The sequence below is a fragment of the Tenebrio molitor genome, chromosome 9 (genome assembly GCF_963966145.1).
Source record: "Tenebrio molitor chromosome 9, icTenMoli1.1, whole genome shotgun sequence".
Classification (NCBI taxonomy): domain Eukaryota; kingdom Metazoa; phylum Arthropoda; class Insecta; order Coleoptera; family Tenebrionidae; genus Tenebrio; species Tenebrio molitor.
Genome location: NC_091054.1, coordinates 16,819,008 through 16,825,757, shown reverse-complemented (window position 1 = coordinate 16,825,757; position 6,750 = coordinate 16,819,008). Strand labels below are relative to the sequence as shown.

At 33.6% G+C, this 6,750-nt stretch overlaps 1 long non-coding RNA gene across 1 annotated transcript; it reads left to right on the top strand.

The window, feature by feature from the left end:
• Positions 1-5,816: 5,816 nt before the first annotated feature.
• LOC138137733 (uncharacterized) lies at positions 5,817-6,258 on the top strand. The gene is made up of 2 exons (XR_011161863.1): positions 5,817-6,022; positions 6,092-6,258. It is a non-coding gene; the product is annotated as an uncharacterized lncRNA (long non-coding RNA).
• Positions 6,259-6,750: the final 492 nt, after the last annotated feature.

The following is a 6,750-nucleotide window of genomic DNA, read 5'->3' as shown; positions in this document are numbered from 1 at the left end:
AGTTAAATCTGTCTCTTTGCCTCCTAAGAATAATTTTGTACTGGGAGAGAAAAGGCTATCAGACAATAATAAACATTATTAATGTAACTGATTTCGCCTTCGTTTCCGCTGATTTCATCATATTTTATTATAAATGGTGAAGAGGAAGAGCCTTTTTGTTATGATGACAGACAGAGCTTTCTGTCCCACGGAATCGCAATTGCTCTGAAAAGAGCACTGAAAGGAATAGATGAAAAGACGCGTCTATCTCAAGACAGTCAAGACAAATGAGGTAGATGCGTAGAATTATTTAATTAAAAATTAATTCAAAATCGATTTAAAATAGTTATTACTGTTGCAAGTACCTAAAACATTGTTTTTGCGGATGAATTGTTGCTGTTTCCGGGAGAGGCGTTAGCCGAGCCTGAATAGCAGATAAGCCTGCATTAGTTATTTTCATGCCGCCGGCCGTTATCGACGGTTTTGGATGATTCAAAATCCGCCGGGAACAAATTTGATCAATTTGATCACAATCTTTACAATCTACCCATTGCAAGTGAAGAAGCTAAAATTCCAATTTTTCGTTCGCAAACTATACAATTTACAATAATTTCAATAATAGTAGAAATTCTACCAAGCATTCCAAATTTCCAAAGGAAAATATAAATTTTGTTTTGAAGAATATCGGCCTCAATCTTTCGGGAAAACCACTAATTCATTGTCCTGTTCATGGTAAAATGTGAGTGAAACAGTTATTTAAAAATTAGAACTTCCTGTCATTGTAAATTTTTGTAAGTTGCACTCACAGACAAATAAAAAAAAATTATAAAAAAGAAAATTGTTGAAATTAAATTTACCGTTCATAAAAAATCTTTTTGATTTGAGATTTTGTAAAAGTGTCAGATATATATATATATATATATTCGTATGAAGAAAATTACAATTAAAATTCGAAATTCATAAAATAATTATGGTAAATTATATGTTTTTAATTTGTTGTAGCCAATTTAGGGCGTCTTCGGTAAGTAGATGTAGTTTGGAGAAACCTTGCTGGAATTTAGTAAGGGGACATTCTTCCACAATGTGTTGGATGGTTTCTTTTTCTGCACCGCATTCACAAGAAGGGTTTTCACGAATGTTCCAGTGAAACAACATATTATTGCATTTGCCATGCCCGGTTCTAAAACGATTTAATTTACACCAGATTTTCCTAGGTAGGTCAAATCCCGGAAGTTGTTTTGTAGGATCCTCAATTAGATTTTTATTGAAAATATCTACGTCTTGCCAGGCTGCTTTCCAATAGTCAGATTTGGAAAATGGTTCCATGAGAAATTCTTCTTTCCAAAGAAGATGTATGTGCGCGTTAAAACTGTTGAAAAATGTTGAAAACACATCTACAAAACAATAATTTCCTGCAAGGCAGGCAACCAGTACAACACATAAGCCCCGTATTGTGGCGCACCCTATAAAACAAAAATAATGCTTAGAACTACGAATGCGGCAGGCCGGATAAGAGACGAGTCTCTTATGAATCTAGGAGGCCGTGATCCAATCACAATCACATAACGTGTTTATTTTGTTAGGTTAACACTTTCTATTTTGTCATTTTGATGCAAAATAAATTTTCACGAATACGTTTCATGAACGTAAGAATACCTAATAATTAAATTATGAAACGTAATATTTATATATTAAATGGAATTGCAAAATCTGAAAATGGATAGAGCACAGTAGAAAAATTAAAAGTAAAACTATCTATCTGCAGGAAGACAATAAAGTGTGTTTTTTTATATTTGGCGTCGAAGTAGCCGTTGGAGAGTCGATTGAGATCGCACCACTCGTGTAAAAGCGTAAGATTTAAACAGCTGATCCGTGATCCGTAACCTGTATGGTGCGTTCACAATTGACACTTCAACGCCTACTTCGACGCCAAATTTAAAAAAACACCCATTACCTTTCTTGTAAGTTTATAATTTTAAAACCTTCCTACTTGTGATTTTATTCTGAATGGATTTCGTTTTTATGTAATCTGTTTTTTTTTTTATAAACAAATGTTTAAAATTGGTTTCATTAATAATTGGATAATAACTTTACAAATTTTATCTTTGTGTTTATCACAGGTAAATATGGAATTCTGTATTAAATGTGGATGCAAAGTAGTAACCAGTGGCTGACAAGGATTTTTTGGAATTAAATAAGATAATATTTGTGTGGCAATATTAGCAAAGTTTTTTAAAAGCCCCACAAATTTACAGACCCCACGGTCTTGAAGTGAAACTAATCGTAACAAGGGTCCTGGAGTTGCTGTAGATAATAAAGAAGAGACATGTATCACAGTGAAATGTTTCATTTATTTTTTTTTATAATTTTATTAATTTCGGATTTGGTTTGGAGGTTGCTGGGAATTTGAAAATAACTGATGTTATTTTCTCCGCCTGCAACGCACTATTTTCCCTTGTTAGTACTTCAACCGTGATGAAATTCAAGCAAATTTAAATTATTGTGGCAATTTAGTTGATTTGTAGTTTAATATCTTTAAAGAGATGGCGCTAGTTAAGGGTAGATTTCATAGACAACACAGTAAACCTATAGAACGAAACCTCCTATGCATTTTTTCGTTTTTTTTTTTTTGGAAACGTACCCACCACAAGCCGTCAGGGGACGCTGCCGTTTTATAAAAATAAAAATCGCGGAAACTTATGCCAAAATTTAAACAAAATATATATTTTGACATATTAAGTCATAAACAATAAATCTACTGTTACGAGAATTTGCAGAGTGCAAAGGTATTTAAACCATGTGGAACTCGCCATAGATTTTCAAATCCAATTAAATATCCTGGGCATTTTATGGAATGGATTAAAAACACGGGTAACAAGCAGTTATCAACTTTGTAGCCTATTAAAGTGTAGGTATAACAGCTGCACTGTGTGTGGACTTAATTTTACCAGCAAATACTTCGGCACGAACAATAGATTGCTGAATGTGGCCGTACCCTCGACTCAATACAACTTCCCTCCTTTTCCAGTCCAGATTTACTTCCAGTAATAGTAAAAAAATATTGATAATTATATTTTAACTGACAATTATTTTTTATAGAATTTTCATCTGATCTACTGATCTACGATATTTCTATAGAAGACGCTATAAGTAAATTGTGTAAATCCTGTTTTATGTAGTAATGAAGATATAAATTCTTGTGAAAGTTTCAAAAAGAAAATAAGAAAAGCTGAGCATAATCAAAATTATAAAAAGCCAGAATGTTAATCCAAAATTCGGGCTGCAACTACGGGCCGCAATGTACCGAAAACGTTACATGCAAAATTCGATGTCAAAATAAAGAGCAAAATTTTGAAGGTGAGAAAGCCATAAATCTCTGTTTGTCGTAATTGTGGAAAAGAAACACCAAATCAAAATTTATAAAAATGCAATGGAAATATATCGAAAAAAATTGAAAATAAAAACTTCAAAATAAATGTAGTCTTTTAATTTCATAAATAAATTATTTTGAAAATTAAAATAAATAAAAAAGCCAGGATATCCAGCTGGCTGTGTCTTATTTTGCACCTACCACAAGCCAGTAGATGGCGTCGGGACACAAAAAACTATGGGAGTTTGCGTTCTATAGGTTTACTGTGTTGTCTATGGTAGATTTTTGTCTATGGTAGATTTCATAGAGAAAATAAAATACTATGTTCTTATTTTGTCTATGGTAGATTTTTTGAGGTTAGCCGAATCAATCATTCAGCTAGTTTGTTACGGCCGTAATAAGCGCAGCGCAGTTCAGATTTAGTAGGCCATGCTACTTTTCGTCGATCGCGACACCTTTTGCCGATATTCGACATCCCTTTTTAGTAACTAGCAGGTAGATAAACTTACACTATCGTAAATCTTCATTATTATAATCTTTACAATCTACCCATTGCAAGTGAAGAAGCTAAAATTCCAATTTTTCGTTCGCAAACTATACAATTTACAATAATTTCAATAATAGTAGAAATTCTACCAAGCATTCCAAATTTCCAAAGGAAAATATAAATTTTGTTTTGAAGAATATCTCTAGAACTTTTGAAATTACAGTTTCCGTTTTCCACCATTATTTTAAATGTTTAAATTTATACTTTTGTCAGGACCATGCCGAATGTACACAATTTGTTGTTGAATTAGAACTCTGAAAAAGAACACTAAATTACTGACTCTATACAATAATAAACCTCAACATCAAGAAACAAACACAATTAAAAACCGAAAAAACAGAATTAAACAGGAACACTGAATTACTGACTATACAATAATAAAAATCAGCACCAAGAATTAAACAGAATTAAAATGGAACAAACAGAATTAAAATGAAACAAATTGACATTATTTTGAAACCTAAATTGGACTTGAAACGCTGTTACGCAAATGCCATGTCATGCAACTAATTTCCGTTGATCTGCTACTTCTAAAAATTGTTCTACATTGGTTTGATTCCCCAAAACTGTTCTAATTAATTCGTAATTTTCATTTTCTCCCTCTCACTCACACCTCTGATTTCTACGACTACTTGGCTTTACTGTTATCCTGTTGTCTGTTTTCTATCGACTCCCTTTCTACTTTGCCTTGTTACTTTTCTAACTAAAGGTGCAAACGATTTTAGTTATTTTCTACGATAAAGCGCTCTGTTTCTAATTTGCAATTCTCGCCCTTTAATTACAAATATGCCACAAATTTGAGAATGCTAAAAAAGTAAATTAACCTAATGAACATTGATTTGGTGGTTCTCACAATTTGAAACCTGCTAGAGCTCGTGCCAACTCTCATGATCGATGACGCAGAAACCAAAATGCGTGCCGAAGCGGCCTTATTATTCGAACTAAAAACATCGGTACCATTTTATCACACTTTACAGATTTGTGGGCTAGTTTATGTTGATATGTATTTATTTAGCGACAGGTCCCTAGATAATATCCGGCATTCTAACCCAAACCGTTGGACAGTGTAAAGTCCTCGTCGAAAAATAGTCAATTTTGACTTAAATTGTAAATCATTTACAATAGGAGAGAAAATCGTCTTATAACTACCATAAATAATTCCATAAATAAATAGGGGCTGTTACTTTACTTGCTGTTTGCTCTCCCTTGAGTCGGCACTGCACAACAAAGGGGCAATAAAGTTAGAGGGTATTATGGTAGTTATAAGACGGTTTGCTGTCCTATTGTAAAATGATTTACAATTTAAGTCAGAATTGACTATTTCTAGACGAGGACTTTAAAATGCAAATTTGGCGGCACCCTGAAAATTCTAACCAAACGACCGATGTTTTTACGTTTCACTTATTAAAATTTCGCTCCGCCGTCGCGCAGATTTTTTCAAGGTCATCGATCATGACAGTTGGCACAAGCTCTAACATCCAATTCATTAATTCAATTATCCCCTGATTTTAACTGGACTCCCCAAATTGTCGAACGAGTAAATTTTACAATGTTTCTTTTCCCATGAAAACTGTTATCTTTGTGTTGTGTTTGGACAGGACGCGTACCTGCATTTTCAAAGAAAGGTTGTCAGATTTCACTTGAGGAATGTGGTACCACTCTTGCCGACAAAGGCATCAATAAAATTTACAACTGACCAGCATTTCCGTCGCAAATAAACGGTATTTAAAGCATTTCCTTGAAATTATTTGAAAAATTAAAGTTCTTAATTTATCGAACCTACTCCGACCGTTACAGTACGTGTTACAAACAACATTTTTTTGTTAAAGCTCCCAAAAACACATTTAAACCTCTTATCATGTATGATTAATGTGATCAGAGCAAATATTTCTCGAAGAATGAACTTTGAATTTTAATTACCATGCCACCATAGTAACCAGATTGTTTATAATAAACAGGAACATTTTTTGACGTTTTGTTTGAATAAAATGCAAAATCCAGAAAATATTACAAAAAACGCGAAAAAAATTGTGTTAGATTTACTTCCAGTGAAGTCTAGATGGAAAGAAATTAACAACGTTGTGATTATAGACGCAGATGAGATGTTGAACTATTCACATGAATAGGTAAGTTCCGCTATACTTTACATTCAATTGTGGGTAATAATCATTTCTTAAAACAACCGAACCCGACAGTATATACAGTACATACATTGTTTCCGCCGAAATTCTGCGTCTCTGGCGGCAGATGCTGATCTTGAATTAACCTCGTTGAAACGGATAGGAGGATGGAAGCAAGTTTTTTCACAATGTTATTACCTTTTTATTGTAAATAATAAAAATTGTTTCATTCTTGTATTGAACCATTGTGTTTTATTTACCAAAATAATCCGGAAAAGTTGTCATGGCATTTTTTCTGGACTGAATCCCGAAAAGACTAATTTTAGGGACTCAGATTTGCTCGTAAAATAGCTACTTTTGGGAGCGTGTACAGTCGCGAGCAATAAATTTTGGCCGTCAAGGTCATTCTTTGACGCAATTGAAAATGCTCCATAGCAAAACAGTCGTAAATATCATAACCTATCATCATGTTGTATGACATTAATTGTCATTTTTTTCTAACCAAATTTTGAAATGACATTGACGACCAAAATTTATTGCTCGCGACAGTACAGAAAATTGGGTTTTTCATAGTTAGTTTGGTGTATGCGTCCTGGGAGTTGTGGGATTGTGTCTTTGTTCTGTTGTTTGTCTTGTTTTAGTTATTTTCTGGTGAGGTTGTGGAGAGGTGCGGCTTTGCTTTGGACTGTCGCATTTCCCTGACCTTTGTCAAAGTCGAACAGGGGGGCAAGGTG